The 14,786-nt window shown below is 38.6% G+C and overlaps 1 protein-coding gene across 8 annotated transcripts in view; it reads right to left on the bottom strand.

Annotated features, from left to right (window-relative positions):
* The window catches only part of ZFAND6 (zinc finger AN1-type containing 6), an 82,587-nt gene that overhangs the window by 38,532 nt on the left and 29,269 nt on the right, over positions 1-14,786 (bottom strand). For 5 of the 8 annotated variants that reach the window (XM_017886826.1, XM_017886822.1, XM_017886824.1 and 2 more), the window contains exon 2: positions 1,695-1,857. The exons of the other annotated variants lie outside the window; for them this stretch is intronic. The gene's annotated coding sequence lies outside the window, so the exon portion shown is untranslated. The remainder of the gene's footprint in view (positions 1-1,694; positions 1,858-14,786) is intronic. 8 annotated transcript variants of the gene reach the window in all.

Raw genomic sequence — 14,786 nt, forward strand, 5'->3', positions numbered from 1 at the left:
TCACAGAATAGCAGCACCAAATTAAACGTGGCTTTTCAAGGGAAATGCCAAATGGCTGTAAATGAAGAATTAAATTTCATATTACAGACCCTAAAACTGCATTAAAGTGAGGCTTGTCATCATTAAACAAGATTATAAATATTTCTTCTCTAGAACTACTGAAAGATTAGGAACTAGATAGATAACCTCTGGAGATTTATACAGTGGGCTATATATCTACTGACCAATATAGAAAAGAAAATAATGGGGCAAAGTGAAACCTTTGGGATTTTCACTAGTTTTGAATGCAGCAACATGTGTCTCTCCATTTCTGCCATGTATCCTTTGACCACCTTCATTAAGAATATCCATATTTGGCCACGCAAGGTGGCTTGCACTGGTAATCTCAGCACTTTGGGAGGCCAAGGCAGGCAGATCACTGGAGGTCAGGAATTTGAGACCAGACTGGCCAACATGGTGAAACTCCACCTCTTTGTAAAGATACAAAAATTAGCCGGGCATGGTGGCACATGCCTGTAGTCCCAGCTGCGCGGGAGGCTGAGACAGGAGAATTACTTGAACTTGGGAGGCAGAGGATGCAGTGAGCAGAAATGGTGCCACTGCTTCCAGCCTGGGTGACAGAGTGAGACTCCTCAAAAAAAAAAAGAAAAAAGGATATCCATATTCAATGTGTATTCTTCACATTTTCTAAATGTTTTCTCATTCACTGATTCTAAAGATAGTCCATTTTGATTTTCCTTCAGTCAACACATTTGTGTTATGAAAGAGAAAGTAATTTCATTTTAGTGCATACAAATGCGTAACATTCCTTCTACTGCATGCCTCAGTGAACAATTAACAAGATTTTATAAGTCTCTGTCTACATGCTCATCATTTTGCTCACTACAATGCTTTATATTTTAATCACTCCATCTATACAAACAATGAATTCTTCTAAAGAGAGAGAAAAAAAATATCCAATTCAGAGTCTCACTCCTAAATCCATAAAGAAAAGTCGGGGAGGAGGATAGAAAAGAAACAGACACCACCCCACCATGGATTCTTAAGGAATAACTTTAACACCTTAAAGGAAGGAAAAGGAGAAATTTTTCTTCAATGGCATTTCTATTTTTCAAAGTACTTTAAAAAATAAAATTGGCAAATTTAAAAAACTTTCAACTGCATTTAGGGAACCAGGGTGCTTGTATTTTGATACACTCTTTGATTAAATAAAGCGATTTAAAAAAATATTAGTTTCCAAAATTATTATAATTTAAATTATTATTTCCAGAAGCAATTTTCTATATTAATATCAAACATCATAATCCCAAGCAATTTTTTTACGGTTGTTTGGTCAAAATATTAACTTTAAATGGCTGAAATCAACTGCAAAACAAACAGCAATCTAAAGAATTACAATCTTTTGCTTCACAATAATAAAATTAGTAATGCAGATTCTAATGCTTATAGTAATTCTGATAAAAGATGCGTGGTCACTAACAACATTAGTTATAAATGTTATTGCACAAAATATTATATAAATAAAAGTCTACCACCCACTCCACCCTCAGTATCCTACCCACCAGAAAAAATACACCCTAAAAATGTCTCATCATGATGACTTAGGTCTATCTTCAAGCATTTTAAATTTAAAAAAAAAAAAAATTAAGTTACTATGCCCAATTACATGGTTACAGGCTTAAGTCTCTACTCACACAGTTGAGGTTGATGAGCAAACAGCTGTCCTGTATCTTGAAACAGACATTAGCTTTCTGCCTTCCCTATCCTCATAAGCAGCTACTTAAAAGTTTTGAGTTTTATGCAAGAAAACATTTTAAAGCCTTCAGTGTTTTACTGCAGCAGACTTCAGATTCATTCCTGTAACACATTTAACATGAAACAGAGTTGAGACATATAAAATTTATGTATCACATTTTAATCATCTAAAATTTTAAGAAGTGCTTTCGCCATTATAGCTAGGTTAAAAGGGTGGCTAAAGGAAAAGTGAAAAACAAAAACATTCCAATTGGTATTTGACGTTATTAATACGCATATAACTAATCCATAGATTTTTCTACACCTGGCCACAGACTAGGTGAGTAAGGATTACTTTATATAATCATTTTGTCCAAAGTAAGCAAAAGTAGGTATTTTTCTGTTTTCCTTAAGTCTAGCTAATTTCTTTAGAATAAACAGCTACCAACTAAAGAACGCTTTTACAGATAGTCAGTGGAATGCCTTTAGAGTCCCAAGTACACATATCATAGCACCAGACTAGGGAGAATGAGATTGTTTTGTGACAGCAGGAGGAGACATGTTGTAACTCATAAGAGTTGTATGAAAGGTATTCTATCATAAAAAGTTAAAATATTTGTTTAAGAGTCTAACTTTGCTTCAGTAGAACTGACTAAAACTTTCTGATTTCACCGCAGGCTTAACTGAGTCTGCAGTACAACGGCTAAAACATAAACTGTACCTATCTTGGGCTATAAAACAGAAGCATGCTTTCTGTATTATAATAATTAACATTTTATAGGTGTTTAGAATATAACAGACACCACTGAGAGTTTTATATGCACACTTAATCTTCATTCCATCCTTAAAAGTCAGGTGCTACTATTACCAACCCTTTACAGATGACAAAACTGGTTCGGAGATGTTAGGAACGAGTTCAAGATCACAGAGCTAGTTAAGTGGCAGAGCTAGGACCTGAAGCCAGATCTATTTGTCTCCAAAACCTGATGCTCTTGAGCATAAAGCTAGATTACAGGCAAACAGTGATCCATTGTACTGATAGATCCAACTGTATCTGGAATTAGTATACTGATTTGGATACCATACGTTAAGTGTGATACTGATAAATGAGTGTTATCAGAAAACCAACAGGATGGTTATAACTTCAGGAAAGTCATCTCTTACAAGAAGTGACTGTATGAAATTAAAGCAAGTAACCTAGCAAAAAGACAAAAAAGAACACATTTTGAAGGGCAGTTAGAGAGACACAAAAAAAGCAGGCTCATCTCGTGTGGTACAGAGTACAGAACTTGAAACAGTGTATAGAAGTCTCAGGAGACATTCTTGTTCAACACAAAGCACTTTATAATGCTAAGGAATCCAAGAGCTCAAAGCAGTTCCTACTATAGTACTGAGCTCCTGCAATTAAATACCTAAACCCGGTTAAATACCTAAACCCAATTAAATATCTGAATTATTACCATCATAGTAATAACCTGATTCAGACAAAGTCACCAAAGAATGTTAAAACTCTTTGTGAATGAAAGTTTGATGAGGACTGGTATACACTGAGTCTAATAGTGTCTTCCCACAAATTATGTATTACAGAAGGAAAAATATTAACTTAAGTAGAGGAACCTGGCAGGTATCACATTAACCTAAAGATCTAGTAAGTATCACTGATAAAGGAACAAGTGGACATGTGCCTCCTAATGTGATGCACTGAAAAGCACACAAGTGTAACATTCCTGCCAAAACTATATTCCTAAATTTTATCACGAGAACACATCAGATACACCCAAATTGAGGGAGATTCTACAAATAAATGGTCTGTCACTCTCTTCAGAAATGTCAATGTCATTAAAGACAAAGAAAGGCTGAAGAAACGCTTCTGATTAAAGAAGAATAAAGAGATGTGGCAACTAAATGCAATGAATGATTATGGGTTGGATTCTGGACAGGAAAAAAAAATCATTAAAGAACATTATTGGGCTCACGCCTATAATCCCAGCACTCTGGGAGGCCGAGACAGGTGGATCACCTGAGGTCAGGAGTTTGAGACCAGCCTGGCCAACATGGTGAAACCCCATCTCTACTAAAAATACAAAAATGAGCCGGGCGTGGTGGCACGCTTGTAATCCTAGCTACTCAGGAGGCTGAGGCAGGAGAATCATTTGAACCTGAGAGGCAGACGTTGCAGTGAGCCATTGCACTCCAGCCTGGAATACAAGAGCAAAACCCCGTCTCACATACAAAAGAAAAAAAAAATTAATCGGAAAACTAGTAAAATGTGAATGTAGACTGTGTATTAGATAACTGCGTTATTTCCTTAATCTAATAACTGTAATGTAGTTAAACAAGAGAAGGTCCTTGTTCTTAGAAACTATACACTGAAATATTACATGGTAAAGGAACATGATGTAAGCAACTTAACCTCAAAAGATTCAGAAAAAAATAACATGACAGAGAATGAATAAGTAAATAGCACAAAATGTTAACAATGGGTTAATCTTACTAAGAGGTCCAGGGACCAGTTTCGTGGAAGACAAATTTTCCATGTGTTTACAGTTGTGGGGGAGGTGGGCAGGATGATTTCAGGATGAAACTGTTCCACCTCAGATCATCAGGCCTTAGGTTCTCATAAGGAGAGTGTAACCTAGTTCACTCTCATGAGCAGTTCTCAAGAGGGTTCGTGCTCCTATGAGAATCCAATGTTGCTGATCTGACAAGAGGCGGAGCTCAAGTGGTAATGCCAGCTCCCATGCACTCACCTGCTGTGCAGCCAGGTTTCTAACAGGCCACAGACTAGTACCAGGACTAGTCCAGTCAGCAGCCCAGGGATTGGGATAGGAAATACATGTATATTTTAACCTTCCATAAATTTGAATTATTTCAAAATAAAACCTGGTAAATATTTGAACCTGATGTTCCAAGGATTCTAAATACCTGAAAGAACCAGATTCCCTATCTTGTCTCCACACACAAACTCCAATCCAACAGCAGTCTAAACTGATTTATGATGATCAAATGAGTTATAATAAAGAGTGCTCCAGTTTAAAATACCAAATATAAGTGCCAAGTGACATGTACCATTCCACTGACGATAAGGTATGACTCAGAGATCTAAGACAGGTGAATGTCTACCTCCTCCCAATCTTGTTTTATTCTACTGCACCCTTCCCCAAAATACACTGGAATTAAAGAACAGAGACAATAAAGCACTGCTATTCTTCCATTAAGAAGGCAGTAGCAAGTAAGTGTCTCCTTGCTAAAAACTCCAAATTAAGTTATCTATCTATCTATTTATTTATTTTGAAATGAAGTTTTTCTCTTGTTGCCCAGGCTGGAGTGCAATGGTGCAATCTTGGCTCACTGCAACCTCTGCCTCTTGGGTTCAAGCGATTCTCCTGCTTCAGTCTCCCGAGTAGCTGGAATTACAGGCATGTGCCACCAGGCCCAGTTAATTTTGTATTTTTAGTAGAGATGGAGTTTCATCATTTGGTCAGGCTGGTCTCGAACTCCTGACCTCAGGTGATCTGCCCACCTTGGCCTCCCAAAGTGGTGGGATTATAGGCATGAGTCACCATGGCCAGCCCAAAGTAAGTTATTTTCTGATTATGCCAGGTTGCAAAACAGACCCAATTTGATAGCAATCAATAACCTATATGGAAAATATTTTTAAAAACTTCACTCTAAACAAAACTCTAATGCCAATTAAAAGCTGGCAAAGTACACTACATACTCACTACAGAGCACCTGGCAAAAACAAGAGTCCAGAATGTTAATTACCGAGACTAACATACAAATGGTTAATACACAAACACTTCAGTTGCCAAAAAAAAAAAAAAGAAAGAAATGAAGAACAGAAAGAGGGAAAAAGAAAACAAACAGAAGTAGAATATGAATGAATATTAAAGAAAACATTCAAGAAGAAATGATGGCTACATATCACCACATTATTTTGAGTTCTTCTCCAATGATTAGACGGATTTTTCTTCCACACATTTTATCTTCCACTGTTGTTCACCTCACCTACTATAAAATATAAAAGTCCGTCTTTGTAAGACTGCAAGAAATGTTAAGAACTGTTAAGAGCACAGCTTTGACTGTATCTTGTGATGATGCTTTTTTTTTTTTTTAAACTTGTTGAGCGGCCCAAAACAGCAGTCTACTAGGAAATTCTCACAAACAATTCACATTGGAAAGGAGTGGAGTGTCAGAACACATCATCTAATTCACATCACCTAATTCCAACAGCCTTCCAAACCTTCTAACTCTGGGAAGAATGAAATGAATTATTTTAGCTTCCTATACTAATCTAGATACATCCTACATCAGGTATCAGCAACTTATGGCACAATTGTTTTTTTTTCTTTGAGACGGAGTCTCGCTCTGTTGCCCAGACTGGATTGCAATGGCGCGATCTTGGCTCACTGCAACCTCCGCCTCCTGGGTTCAAAGGATTCTTCTGACTCAGCCTCCTGAGTAGCTGGGATTATAGACATGCACCACCACGCCCGGCTAATATTTGCATTTTTAGTGGAGACGGGGTTTCACCATGTTGGGCAGGCTGGTCTTGGACTCCTGACCTCATGATCCACCCACCTCGGCCTCCTAAAGTGCTGGGATTACAGGCGTGAGCCACCGTGCCAAGCTGGCACAGTATTTACTGGTCGTTTAGCTAATTCCAGGCCTTGGGCCCTGCTGCTAAGCTGTGGCCTTCTTTCAGACAGTCTCTTTATCAGGTTAATCTTTCTGACTATAGAGCACCAACACTGCCTTGTTTAAAGTAAGCATTTTAACAGGTTCTTGTTGAATGCCAAACTACAAAACAAGCAAAACCATTTTTATCTCAATCCCAATCCCTGCCTTCTCTCCTATTTGCTCAGGTACCAAGCTATCAACTCTTCTGCCTCTGCCAGATCTCTCTATTAGCTCTCCAATTTTTTTCCCCACATATCTCAATTTAAACTCCAATTCTCCGAATAAAAGGATCAGAATAACACACACTGTGAATGAAACTTGACCAATTCAAATCTAAAATGTAAACCAATTTAAACCTAAAATCACTAACTTAGTAAATAAAAGATTTATCAATGGACGTGTGTGTATACAAACATAATATATTTGGGGGCGAAGGGAGCAAGTTTTCAAGTATCCATCATCTTCCAAATTAACTCTTATACCTACACTTCTAAGAAGACTTAGGCATATGAGTCTGCAATTATAGCTCAATTCAAAGGCTTTCATTAAGTCATTAGTCAAATCAGCACGGTCATGCAGCTGAATTTCTAGCAAATCCCTAATATGACATTACAAATCATAAACCTTGATCTGTAGCTTCCTCTACAGATTCCCCTTAACTTAAATTGCATTAAGTCCCAAACCCTGAAAAGAAAGGAGGTAGTATGGAAAGAAACAAAAAAAGGCTCCAAACAATAAATCCAAGTATAAGTTAGAAAAATACTAGGGAATGGGGGACAGAAGTGTTGCGACATGGACAAGATTCAAGTAACCCATTCAAAATCTAGCATATTCTTGTAAACAAGAGTTTTAAATAAGGAATACCTTCTTAGGGGAGGTTTAAAGGAAAGGCAGTAGCTTTTTGGCAGAGGTGAGTAGGAAATAAAAATAAAAGAGAATAACAACTGGCAATTCAATTCTTTCCCTGAAATAAAAGCCTTCCGGTTTAATTAAATTTTTCTATCTTCTCTACCAAAACTAAGCATTGTATTTGTTGTCATTTTTTGAGACAGGGTCATACTCTGTTGCTCAGGCTGCAGTGCAGTGGAATGACCACAGCTCAATGAAGCCTCTACCGTCAGCCTATTGAGTAGTTGCATACACTACAGGGGCACACCCACTACACCCCACTAATTTAAAAGACTGCAGCCTGGTGCTGTGGCTCACACCTGTAATCCCAGCACTTTGGGAGGCCAAGGCAGGTGGATCACGAGGTCAGATCAAGACCATCCTGGCTAACATGGTGAAACTCCGTCACTACAAAAAAAAAATACAAAAAATTGGCTGGGAATGGTGCCATGTGCCTGTAGTCCCAGTTACTGGGAAGGCTGAGGCAGGAGAACAGTGTGAACCTGGGAGGCGGAGATTGCAGTGAGCCGAGATCACGCCACTGCACTACAGCCTGGGTGACAGAGCAAGACTCCGTCTCAAAAAAAAAAAGATGATTATTTTTTGTAGAGAAAGGGTCTCACTACGTTGTTGAGGCTGGTCTGGAACTCCTGGGCTCAAGCAATCCTCCCACCTCGTTCTCCCAAAGTGTGTGATTACAGACGTGAGTCACCAGCACCTGGGCCAGGAGTGAAATGATAGATTTAAAAGACAGCAGTTTCCACTCCTAGGTATTTATACACATGTCCACACAAAGACTTGTACTGAAATGTTCATAGTAACCTTATTTTAACAGCCAAGAAATGGAAACAATCCAAATTATCCATCTAATGGTAAACAGATAAACAAATTATGACATGACCATAAAATGAAATACTATTCTGCAACTAAAAGTAAAGAACTACTGATAATACAATGTGGGTGAATCCCAAATTATTATGCTAAGTGAAAGAAAAAAGACTACACAATGAGATTCTACTCACAGGAAAAGTTACAAAAACACAACTATAAACCGAGTAGGCATGACGGCGTGCAGAGGAGGAAGGGTAAGGATCGCCTGAGCTCAGGAGCTGAGTCCAGCCTGAGCAATATAGTGAGGCCCTCATCTCTTAAAATGTAATTAAAATGCAACTATAACAGAAAACAGATCCAGGGACCACAGGATAGGGAGATGGGATTGACTTCAAAAGTACACAAGGAAACTTTCCAGGGTGATGGAAATATTATACCGTCATGACTGTGGTGGTGGTTAAACAACTACATAAATCATAACTAAAACTGCACACCAAAAATTAGTATATTTCATTGTGTAAACTTACCTTAATAAAGCTGATTTTAAAAGACAAAATAGGAAAAAGGAGTGGAAACAGTCATTTTGACTTAAAGTACTATTCAGTTAAATCAGTAAAAGATAAGTATTAGAAATTTCAAACTATACCAAGAGAAGCCACAAAACTAATGAGTTCAAGTTTCACCTAGAATCAGTTTTTCACTAAGTATTTTTAAAAAGATGTCTTAAAATAACTTTCTAGGCTGGGTGCAGTGGCTCATGCCTGTAATCCCAGCACTTTGGGAGGCTGAGGTGGGCAGATCAAGAGGTGAGGAGTTCGAAGAAGTAGTGTGGTGAAATCTGGTCTCTACTAAAAATACAAAATTAATTGAGTGTTGTGGCACATGCCTGTAATCCCAGCTACTCGGGAGACTGAGGGAGGAGAATTGCTTGAACCTGGGAGGTGGAGGTTTGCCATGAGCCAGTGAGCCAAGATCACGCCACTGCACTCCAGCCTGGGCAACAGAGCAAGACTTGGTCTCAACAAATAATAATAATAACTTTCTAATTCTCCTTATTTATAATTTTGAGAGGGAGTCTTGCTCTGTCATCCAGGCTGGAGTACAGTGACACGATCTCGGCTCACCGCAACCTCTGTCCCCCAGGTTCAAGCGATTCTCGTACCTCAGTCTAATGAGTGGCTGGGATTACAGGTACCGCCTCCATGCCTGGCTAATTGTTGTATTTTTTGTAGAGATGCAGTTTCACCATGTTGGCCAGGCTGCTCTCAAACTGCCAACCTCAAGTGATCTGCTCACCAAGGCCTCCCAAAGGGTTGGGATTACAGGTGTGAGCCACCACGCCCGGCCTAATTCTCTTCATTTAGCTGTAAGCACAGAAACACATTTTTCCCTCCTTTACCACTATATCCACTTTTACATCACTTCAATACCCTGAAAACGATTTGGTACCTTAAACAAGACTAACTTGGACTGCCTTTTTAACACATTATTTTACAATAAATAAAGCTTGTAATTCTACTAAACATTTTTTGCTAATCTTAGATTTTAAAGTGTAACTGCCATTAACTAATTTATTGCATTTCAATAAAAGATGCTTCTCAAATAAAGGCAGCATAGCTTATTTCTTCAAGCAGCAACCACTTCTTAATGTTTTCCGATTATTTGAAAGAATATAGAGAAAGCAACCTCCCTTCCCACACCTCAGATACAATTTTCTTGCTCATCTATTACATTTACATTACAAAATAACTCAAGTTCCTAAAGATTCCAATTTCTAGATAAAAACTTGCACATTAAAAGAAAAAAAAAAAGTCCTGCCTGGGCGTGGTGGCTCACGCCTGTAATCTCAGCACTTTGGGAGGCCGAGGCAGGCGGATCATGAGGTCAAAACCAGCCTGGTCAGCATGGTGAAACCCCAACTCTACTAAAAATACAAAAAAAAAAAAAAATTAGCTGGGCATGGTAGCACACACCTGTAATCCCAGCTATTCAGGAGGCTGAGGCAGGAGAATTGCTTGAACTGAGGACGCAGAGGTTGCAGTGAGCTGAGATCGTGCTACTGCATTCCAGCCTGGGTGACAGAGCGAGACTTCGTCTCAAAAAAAATTAAAAAATAATAATTGTAGTGGCCAATATTTAAATACAAAACCTAAATAGTAACTTACAGTAAATTGGGTATTTTGAGACCAAAAGACTTCTTCAGGAGCTAAATATAAAAGCATTTTTTAATATAATTCATTTAAAACCTTTTTTCTTGTTTACCATAAAATTAAAATGCTCAAAATAGTAGCTATTTTTTAAGAGTAGCCTTCCAATTTAAGCAATTTTTTAAAATTCTATTGGTATTGTAGTGTGTCAATGTTGCCAAATACTCCAGGGTAACACTGTCAATGAACCCACTCACTCACCACTGATTACGTGTACAGCCTTGGGGGATACAAAATGTAAGACACAAATTCAGCCTGAATGATGAGTCAAGAACTTTTTCCCCATCTCTTACCATTTAGAACTTTGAATAAATTAAAATGTTACTACCCCTCTAATAAAACATGTTAACAATGAATAACTGATATGTTTGAAATAGCACATTCAGTTTATCATATTGTTTAACGAGGATACACAGTTGTTTTGTTTTTTGAGACAGAGTCTCACTCTGTCGCCTGGACTAGAGTGCAGCGGCACAATCTTGGCTCACTGCAACCTCTGCCTCCCGGGCTCAGGCAATGCTTTTTTTTTTGTAGAAACGGGGTTTTGCCATGTTGCCCAGGCTGGTCTAGAACTCCTGGGATCAAGGGATCCACCCACCTTGATCCCTGAAGTGCTGGGATTACACGTGTGAGCCATCGTGCTGGTCAGTTAATTTTTTTTTTGTTTCCCAACCATCAACAAACCAAATTTTTTCTATAAATCCTCTTTGATAATTCATTCCCGTTAACAATTAGTTATTTAGCAGATAAATACTATCCGTTGCCAGTGGGACAGATACATGTAGTGAAAACTAAATACAAAACTATCACCTCTACTCAGAAACAAAGCACTTCATCATTATCAGGGAGCAAATGTTTACATTCAAGAATGTTATCAGCTATTAACGTTAACAGTCAAAGTGAGATATTAAATATATGTATTGGCCAGGTATGGAGACTCATGTTTGTAATCTTAGCACTTTGGGAGGCTGAGATGAGAGGATAGCTTGAGGTCAGGAGTTCAAGATCAGCCTGGGCAATACAGCAAGATTCCGCCTCTACAAAAAATTTTAAAATTAGCCAGGCACGGTGGCGTGTGCCTGTAGTGCTTAGCTACTCAAGAGGCTGAGGCAGGAGGATTGCTTCAGTCCTGGAGTTTGAGGTTACAGTGAGCTATGATCGTGCCACTGCATTCCAGCTGGGGTGACAAGATCAAGACCCTGTCTCTTAAAAAAGTTTTTAACAGTAAATATATTAAAAATTTGTATCTGTTATTAGAGATGACGAAGAGCAAATCAAGGATACCTGTGGCAAATTTGCAATCTTCAGTGTTACTTTTCTCTAAAATAGTTCACTCTTCAGTTTTCATCACATTATAAAAATTAACCATCTTATCTAAATGGAACTCTGCAAAAGCAAATGAACAAAAGGTCCTGGCAACCTTTTCCTTCAAAAGGGCATTTGATTATTCTGAGAAAATTACCAAAATGATTAGAAGAATGAAATATGGCTTAGAGTTTAATGACATACAAATAATCCATTAGGTATCCAGAGTCAGAGATTTCTGTGGTGCTGTCTTCTCAATAACACCCCTAGATTTTCATATACATCCTCCTCCTTCTCACCCCATTCTGATACAAAATCACCTAACAGTGAGAAACTATGCATGCGCACGCGTGTGCAAAACACACACACACACTCCTTAATGACTAAATAGACAATATGATACTAATGAAATCTTTCTTTGCAAGTATTTCCTTTGGCAACTTCTCTTCCTCCTACTGGCCAAGTCGAGTAACACCTACGGTGACCTTATCTTCTAAATCAAAACTTAGGATGTATGATCCAACAAGATAGAATATTTTAGTAGAAAAACATAAATCTCTAGTGGGTTGCGGCAAAGAGGCAGTTCAAATTTTTGTGCTACTTCCAAATGTATGGCTCTGTATTTTAAGGATGTCAAAAAGTTAATATTTCTAAAATATTCCAAAAATTTAGAAGGCCAATAAAAAATATTTGAAAACCGGGTTGCCTGAAGATACATGGCTCCTAGAACGGTATCTCAAAATCCCATCACCGGCTATTTGTCTTTTTATAAAATACATTAGCTCAGGTTTCAAAGTTCTAAATAGGAGTTCTGAGCAAATCTCTCCCAAATATGACTCTTTCTCAGACCTTTCTCCAGGGTTCTGTTTTTGCTAACTGCCTACTAGAAATTCACTTAGATGTCTCATTGGCTCTGCCAGTAAACAAACAAACAAAAAACATCGGGTGAGCATGGAGCAGGATCGACTAAGAGGTAGTAAGTCAGTCAGAACTGCAGGACAAATAGTAAGAACAAAATTGAGGGGTCCCATGATAAATGCTTTATCTGCATTGTCTCCTTTCATCTTCACAATATCCCTTAAAGGTAGCAGCAACTATTTAGAGATGAGGAAACTGAGGCCTACAAAGATTATGGAACTTGCTCAGGTCAGACAGCTAGTATGCAGTAAAGCAAGGATTTGAATCCAAGAGTCTGACTCCAAAGCCCAAGCACCTGAAGATGCTAAGACATCAAAAAGAATGAGATGCAGATTCTGACAGACTTGTGGTCACCGGTCAATTCAAGAGGTATTTCTTGAGTACTTAGGTACTGCCAGACACTGAGGATACACACACCCAAAAAAAGTACATCTGGGTTCAAATTTTTGCTTTACTACTTAAAAGCTATGTAAACTGAAATGAAAAAGTTTCTGAGCAGTATGATTTGAATAAGGAATGGCTGCTACTCAGGAAAATAGACAAATTAACAAGTCACAATACAATATGAAACAACACAAATATAAACAAGGAAAAGAATTTATACAGTGATTAGCTTTGTCATAGGGAAGGGATTGTTTTGGTTTATGGTGGGAGACTCACCTTAATATTTTGAATGAGGATGAAGGATATTCCAGACTAAATAAAACATGATACCATGATTCTACATAGTGCACTCAACAGGGTCACAAGTAGACTGATACTCCTAAAATATAAATACCTAGGAAGCTGGAGAGTTAGGCTGGATTCTAGATGATTAGAAAAATAAAAAGGAAAACACAGTTCAAGCATCCAGACAGAAGTCAAGGTCCAAGGCTCAAGCAGGCTAAAATGGACTGGGTGGAAAGCAGAGCTCAGGCAGTACTACAAGGAAAGCTATTCCATTTCCTTGGGCATGGGAGTCTATACAAGTGATCATCAATTAGCCTATGGTAAGCAGCTAGAAGGCAGAGATTACATCTTCATTTCAGTTCAACATACAGTTGAATGCTAGGTCAAGAGAACACAGAGGATAGGCTGGGAGCAGTGGCTCACACCTGTAATCCCACCACTTTGGGAGGCCGAGGCAGGCAGATCACTTGAGCCCAGGAGTTCCAACATTAGCCTGGCAAACAGGGCAAAATCCAATCTCTACTAAGAATACAAAAATTAGCCAGGTGGTGGCACAGCCTGTAATCCTAGCTCCTGTAATCAGGAGAATTGCTTGAACCAGGGAGACGGAGGTTGCAGTGAGGAGATCATGCCACTGCTCCAGCCTGGGTGACAGAGACTCTGTCTCAAAAAAAAAGAAAAAACAAAACAAAACACCACACACACACTCACACACGAAGACAGAATATGGCCCCTACTCATACAGGATTTCACAGCTTTGGTACAAAAGGCAAATGTGTTGAATTATTAAGGCAAATGGTGTGATCAGTGAAGAACAGAAGGAGTTGCCAATTACGAGTAGCTCTTTCAGGAAGATGCGGGAAGATAACAGCTGTAAAAGTGAAAAGAGCCCAAAACAAGGTATTTGGAGAAAATGCTGGTAGTTTACTGTGACTGAAGTACAGTACACATTGAGAAAGCAGTGAGATGAGGATACAGAGACAAGCAAGGGCATGATCATGGTGGGTCTGTTCTGGATAAAGATGCAATAAAGAAAAATCCTGAAAATGTTGGGAAAGAAGGGAATCTAGAAAGGTGCTACCCAATACATTAAGTAGCCACCAGCCTCCTGGAACTACTGAGCACTTGGAATGGTGCAACTAAGGAGTTAAGTTTTAATCAATTTAAACAGCCACTACTAACTACCATATTAGACAGCAATGATCTAAGCACACGTAAGGGAATTTTCTTATCCAGAAATAATTTATCTTCTACAAAGAAAAGAGGGTAAATGAAGATACAGGCATTTGTAAGTTAAGGAAAAGAAGGGGCAGGAAATTGAGAAAACTCACAAAATTATGTCAATGATAACAATAAAGTATAAAGGAGGAGTGAGGTGAAAGTCTTTTTTTTTTTGGAGATAAAAGTTTCACTCTTATTGCCCAGACTGGAGCGCACTGGCACAATCTCAGCTCACTGCAACCTCCGTCCCCCAGGTTCAAGTGACTCTCCTGCTTCAGCCTCCCGAGTAGCTGGGATTACAGGAATGCACCACCACACCCGGTTAATTTT

The sequence above is a fragment of the Rhinopithecus bieti genome, unplaced genomic scaffold (genome assembly GCF_001698545.2).
Source record: "Rhinopithecus bieti isolate Rb0 unplaced genomic scaffold, ASM169854v2 scaffold_15087, whole genome shotgun sequence".
NCBI lineage: Eukaryota > Metazoa > Chordata > Mammalia > Primates > Cercopithecidae > Rhinopithecus > Rhinopithecus bieti.